Source organism: Ochotona princeps, chromosome 7, assembly GCF_030435755.1.
Source record: "Ochotona princeps isolate mOchPri1 chromosome 7, mOchPri1.hap1, whole genome shotgun sequence".
NCBI lineage: Eukaryota > Metazoa > Chordata > Mammalia > Lagomorpha > Ochotonidae > Ochotona > Ochotona princeps.
The window spans coordinates 75924593-75936506 of record NC_080838.1 but is presented as its reverse complement, the minus strand read 5'-3'; positions in this window follow the sequence as shown (position 1 = coordinate 75936506).

The following is an 11914-nucleotide window of genomic DNA, read 5'->3' as shown; positions in this document are numbered from 1 at the left end:
GCCCCTGACTAAGCCAAATAGTCACCTCTCAGGGCACACAGGAGGAGGAGGCTGCAATGAGATGTGCAGCCAGAAGTTGAGACGAACCCTATGAAATGGGATGCAGGCCTTACAAGATGTATCTTAGCTCTTACACAAAACCACTATCTTCAGAAATACATTTCAGCTGCAAAAAAAGCATTTCAAAAGTCTGAGAAATAAATTTAATACTCTTACATTTGTGCTGATGTGGATTTAGTGAATAGTTCTCATAGCAGTTTCTTAGCTTTCTTGATTGTCAAATGAAACAGTAAAATCAAAGAAAAAGCCCCACAAGTTTTAGAGTGAAATTTGTTAACTAGAAGTTCTAGTTTCTTATGTGTTAGGGGGTCTTGAAGTACCAAATCGCAAATAAGGATTTTTGTATTGCAGTTCTGTAAGTTTAATCTACTTTATTAGGAGAGGTTTTCTTTTCCTTATTTATTTATTTATTTATTTTTATTTTTTTATTAAATTTATTCATTAATTACATTGTGTTGTTATTACATAGAATCTGGGATTCTCCCCCCCACCGTCCCCCCATGGTGGGTTCCTCCACCCCACTGCATAACCATAGTTCAAGTTCAGTTGAAATTCCCTCCCTGCAAGTATTTGCCAAGCTTAGAGTCCAACATCCCATAGTCCAGACAAGTCCAATTACTTATTGGGTAGACCCTCTCTGGTCTGAGGGCAGAGTCAGCAGAGTATCTTCCTGGTCAAATAAAAGCACTAATATACCATCTGCAACAATTAACATCGTTATGGAATTAATTGACATGGTATTGAGCAGTCAACATGTTAAAAATAAATGTGATTTCCTAACCACTTTCTGTGACCCCCCATTAGAGTGCAAGAAAACAAGTGCCCTGCATACGTTTCAACTGCTCAGGAAAATCCCACATTTTCGGTGACTGAATATGAGAATTGTCTTCTGTTTGCTGAAAAGGCACCACTGATTTGGCCACAGACCACAATGCTGGACACGCTGCCACTTCCCCTTCTGGCAGAGCACCACAGCTTGCAGCGTTCAGCTCACCAGCCTGTGGATTCTAATGAAAGTGTTACTATGAAAACCTTCCGGAATGGTCCAGACACCAGAGCAACAAAACCAGCTTGACACTCAGTATGCAAAACAGAACAAAATAACACACATGTGTGTGCACGATCATGACATTTTCATAAAGTCTTTGATGAAAAATACTATTAATCATAGCATCTTTAGTATACAGGAATATTAAAAGAAATATAAAGCTCTGTAGCATCAACCTGAAATCATCAAATCAATATTCATCTACCGATTTAGTGTAAGATTTTAAGTATGAACCAGTGACATGGAATTGAAGAGACTGTCAAACACTAGCATGCTAAGTGTTCAATCTATTTTGAAAACTATAATGAAATATAATGACAAGGGGATTTTCAAAATGAAGGCACTGACAAAGAATAAAATGAGTAAGAACTGAATGTATATTACCATGTAATATTAAAGTTGAACAATAAGAATCTTATTTCAGTTGTTACAGAAATGCTCAGTGGGTCAAAATTGCGACATTGTAAGAATCATAGGCAAAGTGTTTTATAGCTGCTGCTGATCTGGACCTTAAAATCTTACAGAGAACTAAATATGGAAAGTATTACATAAAGTGTATATGTCACCATATACTAATATATGACGTGTATATACATAGATGAATAGATAGGTAGATGATAGAAAGATAGATGGATAGACAGATAAATGATAGATCCCTTCCATGAATCTGTCATTAGCAATATAGAAAAAACATTCAGATGTTCCACAACTTTTGATGGGGCTGAAAACCAATAGAATCATCCTAAATAGAAGATATTAAAAGTCAAAATATATAAAATACACCCAACCTGTGAAGGATCCTAGCTTTGTCACATAGTACAATGTAAAATGTACACTGGTTGCCTTCATCATTGCAGGGCTGACCAGGAAAGGTGGTTGGCTGGGGCTGCCCCACATTGACAGGAAGCGTGAGTCTACATCCCGACAATTCCCCCAGGGGACAGTGAACATCTAAACACTGAAATGCTGTAGTGCTGTGTGTGCCATCACAAACTTAGGAAGTCAGAAGTTGGTCCTTTATAAATTTAGGGTCTGTAAATGTAACAGTGAGACATTCTGCTGAATCCTGGTATTCATTGACTGATTGGATTTTTACTTAATTAGAGTGTGTTGCAGCTTTGGCATCTTAAAAAACATACCAGAACCAGTCACTCATAGCTAATTCTTCCTTGTGAACATTAATTAAATTTTGCGATAGTAATGAAATAGGACTAGTAATAATCATTGATGTTTTATCAGAGATTTACACGGTCAGCAACTCTGATTTTTTGAGATAATTACTATTTACTCCTATAAAATAACACAGAATGAAATTATGATATTTTGATTGGATCTCCTGTTTTTACTACTTTATTCCATATAACTTTTGTGTTTAATATAGAAATTCTCCTGAATTATCATATATACACAAATTATTTAATGTATCTTATAAATATTAGATTATAGTTGTAGCATAGAGCAACAACAACCACTCAATATATTTCACTCTATTACTAAAATAGATAACAATTAAATGTTATCTATTTCTGTAACTTTGATGAGCAAATTTGATCATTCATAGGCTGTAAACAATATTTAAAGCTAATACATGGATTTATTTGGGAGGCAGAGAAAGTAAGCTTGCCTAATCACTCTTTAACTCACCTAATGCTTGCTAAGGCTAAAGTGTCAAATCAGGGACACCGAGCTCAATGTAGGAATCTTGCACAGACAGCAGGTATCCCAGCCATTAGTGTTGTATACCAAGGTCTACATTGCCCATCCTAGCCTAAATGCCCATCCCTACGTACTATTTTATACTGGAAAACTACATTATTATTTTAAACTGGAAATATGTGTTATAAAGGTTTTTATGCCTATTTGTACACTTATTCTGATAACTGGTACTAACAACTGATTGTTGAGTGTCCTTTGTTACAAAAAAAAAGAAAGTTAATATAACTTCATTAAATGAAGATGACAAACATTTACAAAATTCACTTAGGCTCTGAAAAATCTATAACCAATACATTAAATCTATGGAAGTTCTTCATTGTTACAATGAAAAAACAGAATTATTTATTTGAAAGATGAAGTTGTGGTTATACAGAGAAGGAATGAGAGAGAAAGAGATATAATCTTTCAGTCGCCAATTCACTCCTCAAATGGCCACATTATCCAGGACATAGTCAAGTTTCCTAGAAGGCTCATGGGTCAAACTTGAAGTCAGAACCAAAAAGTAGATGTTAATATGGGATGATAGCATTGAAGGCAGCGGATTAACTTGTTGCACAGTAAAGCCAATCTCTTGCTGGATTTTTTTTTAATTATTTTATTGTTTGATAGTAATTTTTTTCTTTTAGTATTATTTCTTGATGTTTTAAGTTTTTTGATGGATAACCATGTGTAAGCTTAAATTATAATTAAAATTTCTTTTTGTAATTTTTATTGTTGTGATTTTCCATTATGCAGTTTTTCAGGTATGGGGATTCCCTACTCCTACCTCTTCTCTTTCTTCACCATTTTCCTCCCCCCACAAGCCTTTCATCTATGTTATTACATAGTATAGTCTTTAATAATAATCACATGTCAAATATTCTGCTATTTAAGTGTACCATGGCATTGTAGGTATTGAAAATAATAGAAAATCAAGTAATATATATTGCTGAAGTATATTCAACAGTATAAGTTGGTGTTCTTTTATTAAGGATTACAGATGCATTTAGAGGAACTGTGTAATAGAGACTATCATACCGAGAATTGAAGATACATTGCATTATGTATCTCTAGTCCAGAATAAAAGATGGACTCTCAAGGAAACTGTAAAACATGTCTTGACAATACAGTGATAGACTCCCTTCCATTCTCTATCCTGGCAGTGTTTTGATACACTTATAGCAAAATGATGGGCTTGTGACTGTTGAAAGACTACACTACTGTAATAATATAGGAGCAGTCAGTGGAGGGAGGGAAATGCAGAGGAGAGGAGGCGAACTCCTTGAGTCTATGGAACGATATCATTCAAGAAAACAACAACAACAACAAGAAACAAAGACTTTACGTTCCACATTTATATAACTTCTAGTGTATCATTTAATTTGGGCATTCCGATTTTTTTGAAATAATTTACAACAGTACTAGCAGGTAGGACATTTACTGTTTTTTTTTTCTTTTCAGTAGTTTAAACCGACATATGTTCTTCACTAATTTCTTGGCACATGCCAGTGAGTGTGTCCTTAAAATTTGTATATGACTGCTCCATTACAGTCAGTCCAAAGAGATGCATGGCCAATGAAAGATGAGGTGCAAATGAGTCTATTAGAAAACACAGCCTCACCTGTTTTATCTCATGGTCAGGGGAAATACACGCCATGTAGAATTAAGAAAGATTAAAATAGTGCCATCTCTCCTTTCCTCAATTATATGAACTTGTGTCTTGTTAGATAAATGTGCATGAAGAGTTGCAATATTTCAGTCCTCTTTACATGATTATCTTCGCCTACAGAAAATTGTTTTTTAAAAAATACTTAATTTTTATTTTGAAGGGAGAGTCACAGAGAAGAAAGAGGTAGATATCTTCCATTCATTGGATCACTCTCCAAATGGCTGCAATGGCAGAGCTGAGCCAACCCAAAGCCAAGAGCTAGGAGTTTCTGCTGAGTGTTACATGTAGGTGCAGGGGCTTATGACTACAGTGATTAGCAACTAGCTTCCCCGGTCACAAGCAGGGAGGTGGATAAAAAGTGGAGCAATCAGGACACAAACCAATTTCCATGTGGGATGCTGAGGCCGCATGTGGATTCTTATGTGGCAGAGTCCCCCTGTCTCACCTGGGAGAAATGTCTTTTATTCAACACAGCTGGTTACATAAAATATAATCATTGGTGGTGACTATCTTCAGGGACAACCTGCTGTGAACACAGAGGTAATCTCTCCAACATGATAGATAGAAGAAAAATCTTTCAAATTCTCTGTGACTAAACACGTTATGGAGTCTTTTGTTGCTTGTTTTTTTCTTTTTAATTATTTAGTCTGTAATGGGAATATCATTTTTTTTGAACCTAGAGACCAGTAAGCACAAGGTCATGAGAAAGGAGGCCACACTGAGGCCGTGTTGCCTCTAGGAACTTTAGTGATTACTGTAGAGGCAGCTTAAGTTGCCCTATTAGACAGTCTTGTGAAAAATAATCAAGGCAGCTTGTCCACGGAATGCTGTGAGCCCAGGAGGACCAGCCACATTGCCGACTGATAAAACTGGCTTCTGAACCACAAATATTCGAGACTAATTGACACTTGTAATTTTATGGTTCTTTTTTATTTCTCAGATGTATCCTTTCATGACTGCAGACATAGACACTGGCCTCCAGTTTTTATGCTATCGCCCCACCATGGAGACATTATATCACTTAGCACCTTCATCAATTTACTGAAATATTCAAGCAACATAAACTTAAAAAGTCAAGAGATTTATTTTGGTTTGCAGTTCTGATCAGTCACAGAGCAAAAATTTCCCTAGTAGTTTGACCTCCAGTGATAATCTTTTTGGCCGGCAGAGTTTAAGATTTCATGCAGAGCTATCACGCAGACAGAGACTGGAGGCATGCCTGTCTGTGCACCTGTAATCAAGCCAGTGGGGTTAATTAATCAGGGCAGCTCCACCCTCAGGACGCATTCCATTCCAGTCAGCTCCCACAGACATCTCACCCAAACGCTGTGATTGGACTTGTGCAATCCTAGCAGCCATAACGTAGGTCTAGGGATGAAATTCCGGAGGATTTCAAGAATCTCCTCCTCCAGAGACCATCAATTAATTATGTTCCACACTCGTTTTACCATAAACGTAAAATTTCTGGGATGAAATCCCTGAATTTCAGGGAACAGCTATTCAAACCGCAGCAGGCATGACACCAGAAAGCACTACAAGAACTCAGCTCCGTGTACCTTGGTTTGCTGTTTCATAGCTGCTACTTCTTTCTGTTAATGCTGCTGATAAGCCTCATTTCTGGCTTACAGATGAACCAACATGTCAAAGGAAATAGTACAACCTGTTGATCTGCTGAGAGAATTTATGTTATTATTATCATAAATAAGATTAACATACCTCTTTCATAAAAACACATTTTTCTAATCTTTACAGCACAAATTTCCAAGACATATGTAATCACCTCGTATTATTGGCTATTATCGATAATGTACTTGCTTTTCTTTGGCATCCAGAGTCTGTATAAATACTGCATGATATAGAAGAGAACAAACCACTAGGAATACCATGCAAGGATTCCACATACCATTGACATCAACTTGCTTGTGCCCTATACAATATTTTCTTTATACTATCAAATACAGATATTAAATATTAAAATATGCATAATAGTTTATTAATATATTTATAGAGAACATTTAAGGATTAGAATAAGCTGCACAGATTTAAATAACATGATTTTTCTTTCAGATTATATTATAGCATAGCCATTAGTAGACTATTAAAAAATAGACTATTTAAATTGTCCATGCCTTAGCTTCACAATATTTCATGTGATTTTTTTACAATGTTAATGCATAATATGCATTTCAATATAAATTACAGGTAAAGCATTTTACTTAATGATCGTTCAAAAATTCAAAAGATGAAAACAATTCCCATATTGGAGGTCAGTTTGGTTAATATTTTGAAAAATTGGGAAAAAGTATGTATTGCTCTGTACCAGATTTTTCATTTTTAAAAATCTTAAAAAGATATACATTGTTTCTTTTCTTTTAAAATATTTATTTATTTTTATTGGAAAGGCAGATCTACAGAGAGAAGGAGAAACAAATAAAAAGGTCTACCATCTGCTGGTTCACACTTCAAGTGGCCACAATAGCCAGAGCTCAGTCCATTCCCAAGCCAGGAGCCAGGAGCCAAGAGCTTCCTCCAGATCTCCACCATGGTTATGGTGTCCCATGGCTTTGGGCCATCTTCTACTGATTACCCAGGCCAAAAGCAGAGAGCTGGATAGGAAGCGCAGCTTCCAGGACACAAACTGACATTCATATGGGATCACAGTGCATGCAAGGGAAAGACATTAGCCACTAGGCTACTGTGTGCAACATTGTTTTTTTTAAAACATGTGTATGGTAAATGTAACAAAAATATACCGGAAGTTAGCCTGTGCTACCTGCAAATGATGGGTTCATGTGAATTCAATCACTAACACTCATGCTACTAGGCATTTGATGTAGTGTTCAGGCCATTGTTTTAGTTGCCAACAAGGCATGTGCTTCTGCCTGGATTTGAGTAAGTTTCCATCGCCGTGCCATGCCCACTAGAGGCACTTGAGGGCCAAGGAATTCTATAAAAGGTCCTACCTGAATCAGTGCATCTAGGGAAAGTAAAATACATATTTTCAGAAATAATACTAAATTAATATTTGAATTTGGATAAATATATAACATTTTATAGGTTTGAAAGTGTTTTGAAGCAGTATATTTCTGTTTCTTTACGATTTATTTGCTTTTATTGGAAAATCAGATTTACAGAGTGAAGGAGAGACAGAGAGAAAATTTCTATCCACTGGTTCAGTCCCCAAATGGCCACAATGGCCAGAGCTGAGGTGGTTCCAACCAGGAGCCAAGAGTTTCATCTGGGTCTCCCATGCTGGTGCAAGTTCCCATGGCTTTTTTGGGCTGTTCTCCATTGATTTCCCAGACCACAAGAAGGGAGCCGGAGGGGAAGTGGAGCCATCTGAGCACAAACTGGCACCCATATGGGATTCCTGGTGTGCCAGACAAGAACGTTAGCCACTAGGCTACTGCACTAGGCCCAGCAGTGTTTCTTTTTTTTAATTCTTTTTTTTATTTTTACTTCATTTTATTATTATCATTTTATGATACAGTTTCATAGATCATGGGATTTCCCTTATCCTCTCCCTAGTTCCCTACCCTTTCACTGAGTTCCCCTATATCATTACTATAGGATAGTTCTTCATGCACAGTCATATGTCCATCATTGAGGGAATGGACAATGGCAGAGAGTCCAGCATCCTATTGTCAAGATATAGTAAACAGTTTCATTGGGAAATCACCTTTGTCTGGAAGTAGAGATGCATACTGCATTGAATCCTCACATCTGGGTATGATAGTCTCCATTATACAGTTACTGTATACCCCTTAAATGAAAAACCACAAAACAAAATCAACAACAGGAAGAAAAATAGAAATTTACAATGCCATGAAGTTAAACATGTTACTAGATATAATAGTCTCCATTACACAGTTACTATATATCCCTTTAAATGAAAAGCTACAAATCATAATCAACAACACGAAGAAAAACAAAAACGAAATAAACAACACCATGATGCTGCCACTGAAGAAATGAAAAAGAAAATCAAAAAGCTTCTTGAAGAAAATGATGCTACGGTATGATCTATGAGTCACTGAAGAATTTAATCAGAAGAAAGTGTTTTCAAAAGATGAAACTAACAAAAAAAATCAAAATCCATGAGATCTTTCCACTGATCTTTGTTGGTGAGATAGGTCTCCTGCAGGCAACAGATAGGTTTTATTTTTTAATCCAGTCTACTAATCTATGATGTTTGATTACTGAGTTTAAGCCATCTATATTTAGGGTTAATAAAAATAAGTGGTAATTTGGTTCTGTCATTTCAGCAATGGGTTGTTCGTCGATTTAGTCTTCTGTTGTCATTTTACTGGAATGTTCTTAGCATTTACCTTTGGTTTTGGTGGGCGCTATTCCTTTTCTCTGTCAGGAGAACATCTTTGAGGATCATTTGTAGGGCAGATTTGAAAGAGGCATATTCTTTTAACTTTTCTTTATTGTGGAAGAATTTTATTTCATTTTCAAAGACAAAGGAAAGTGTTGCTGGGTATGTTATGCTGGGCTAACAATTTTTTTTCCTTTTAGAATGTGGAATATGTCGCTCCATTCTCTTCTTGGCAGTAGAATTTCCTGTGAGAGGTCTCCTGTGAGTTTAATTGGCATTCCTTTATACGTCAGTTGATTCTTTTCACATGCACATTTAAGGATCTTTTCCTTAAGTTCGATTGAAGAGAGCTTGATGATCATGTGTCGCGGTGAAGATCACTTTTGGTCAAGCCTGCTGGGAGTTCTGTTCCCCTCCTGGAAATTGTTTTCCAATTCTTTCCCTAGATTAGGGAAATTTTCCCTTATTATTTTATTAAATATATCTGTAAAGCCAGTTTCTCTTTCTGCACCTTCTGGGATTCCCATAACCCTTATATGAGGCCTCTTAATAGTGTCTTTCAAATCTTGAATACTTTTTTTGGCCTGATCCAGCTCTGTTTCCAGCTTTCTGTTTCACCCTGGGGACAAGAACTCTCTTCTAATTTGGAGATTCTTTCTTCTGACTCCTTCATTCTATTTTGGAGACACTCCATTGTACTTTTCATTTGCTCCACTGTATTCTTCTTTTATGATATATAAGCTTTTATTTAATTCATTTCTAGTGTGACGCATTGCTTCAATTTCTTGAATGCCTGCTTTACGTGCTTCTCGTTGTTGATAAGAAGTTTTATAAAAAGTATTTTGAATTCTGTATCCCCCATTTTCTCCATGTCTTCCTCTGTGAACTCTGAAGTTGGTATAGGATTTTATTCCTTTGCAGGGGAGTCTTCAGTAATATTCATTGTGCCTCTGTCTCTTCTTTTGCTCTTGGTCATTGTACTTCTGGCTATCAGATTCTTCTCCTTGGGGCAGGTTCCTATGCTGTATCACCAACAGGTCTACAGTTTGATTTTACTTGTAGCAGTTGGCACATGGCTCTTTGTTTGCAGTCACTGTGCTACTCCCTTCTGTAAGTTCCAGGTCTGGGTTCTTATGTTAGATTTCCACCATAGTCTTCATAGCCCCGGCTCCTGGCTCACCACTCTCCACTGCCTGTGATACTGTGCTGGGGTTGCACCGTTGTCTCTAAAAGCTTTCTCTCACCTCTGGTTAGAGCAGGTCCAAGATTAGGGAGACACCAGGTATTCTATTTAGCTAGGTTTTTGGTGGTGGTAATCTTCAAGAACCTGTTGGCCGTTAAGTGTGAGGGCCACACAGACCTATTTTACCCGTACGGTGCCTTACCCGGTATTATTTTCCTGTGAGAGCTGTGCAATTCACTGAGCTCATTGAGTTCTCGCGAGCTCAGTGCTTGTGCAGCTCACGGTTTCCCCCTGCAGTCTTAAATCCATTGCCACACTGTAAGAAATGGTGCCTCAATGTCCCCCTTTACCTCAGATGCATGATGGAAACAATATGGACATAATGGCATTGCCCACTTTCCTATCCCCCTGAACCTTTTTTTTCTTTTTTTCTTTTTTTTTTCTTCTTTTTCCTTTAACTGTAATTAACTATGTAAAGATTGTCAACAACAATACAATAAAAAGAAAAAAATTAAAAAAAAAAAAAAAAAAAAAAGAAAAAGAAATGGTGCCTGATGTGCCACTACTAGAGTTCTTGATCTGCTGGCAGTCAGGTCTGAGGGCTACCTGGACCTGTTTTTGGTGGAACCTGTAGGATGCCATGTTGTTGCAATTTGCTGAGCCAGAAGTGAGTTCACTCCCAGCTCAGTACATGCACAGTTTTGCCCCATAGCCCCTTGCCTCCTTGAAAAAATGGTGTTGGATACAGCTTTAGGGTGCAGAATTGGCTATGAAATCCACCCTGGTCATGCACTACCCATTTGGGATCTATTGTTCTGTCTCTGCTCCTGGTCAACTCAAACAGATGAGCAGGATGTTCAGTTCTTTGTCTGGGATAACCTCTGGAGCTACTGGTAAACATCCCTTTCCACCTTGTTGCTGGTGGAGTTCAGATCATTGTTCGCTGAATGCCATGGGGTATCAGTTACTGCAACACCACACCATCGTGTCTGCAGCTTTCCTGTGTATGTCAGTCCCCAGGTACCCCTCTGCTGTTGTTCTGCCCTCTCCCATTTGCTGGAAAGTGCCCTCTCTGCTTCACACTGGCTAATAATTCTCCATCTGTTTAAACATGTCCTTACTCTATTCTGCCATCTTGATTCTCCCCAGAGTATATTTGTTTACTGCTACATGCACAGAGTAAATTTTGATAACATACGTAGTAGGTGATTACTACTGAAGCATACAGCTAGATAAACAGAGCCCTGCTCAATAGTCCAGTAGCTGAAGATCTTGCCTTGCCTGTGCCAGGATCCCATATGGATAGCAGTTCGTGCTGCTGTTGCTGCACTTCCCATCCAGCTGTCCTCCACTGCCTTGGGCTCCTGCATCCATGTGGGAGACTCAGAAGAAGATCCTGGCTCTTGGCTTCAGATCAGCTGAGCTCTGGCTGTTGCAGCCATATAGAAAGTGAACCAACGATGAAAGATCTTTCTTTGTGTCTTCTCTATGAATCTGAATTTCTATAAAAATGAATACATCTTTAAAATGTTATAAATTAAAATAAGGATTTTTTCCAAGCTAACAGGATAATACCTGTTTTAATGTTGCTTACTTATTTCTTTCAACATTTTAATGATATTTTCAAGAAATTCACAGTTTTGAAGAAACAAATATACAAATCATGTGCATTTTTGTTTGGTTTTGCATAACTTTTGTGTGCAGAGTAATGTGACCAAGCTATGTGGGATATTAATGACTTTGCTGCTGCTGAACATAAAATCAGCAAAACAGGGAAAGTGAAGATATGCAATCAGAAATGGACTCAGTGAGAGAGAGTAAAGCTTTAAGGTCTGTATTCCCAGTGGAACGCACTGACACCACACACTCTGCCTCTCCAATAGAAATATGATAATATTCAAGGGACGAAACATTGTGGAATTTGTTCAAGGGTGTGTA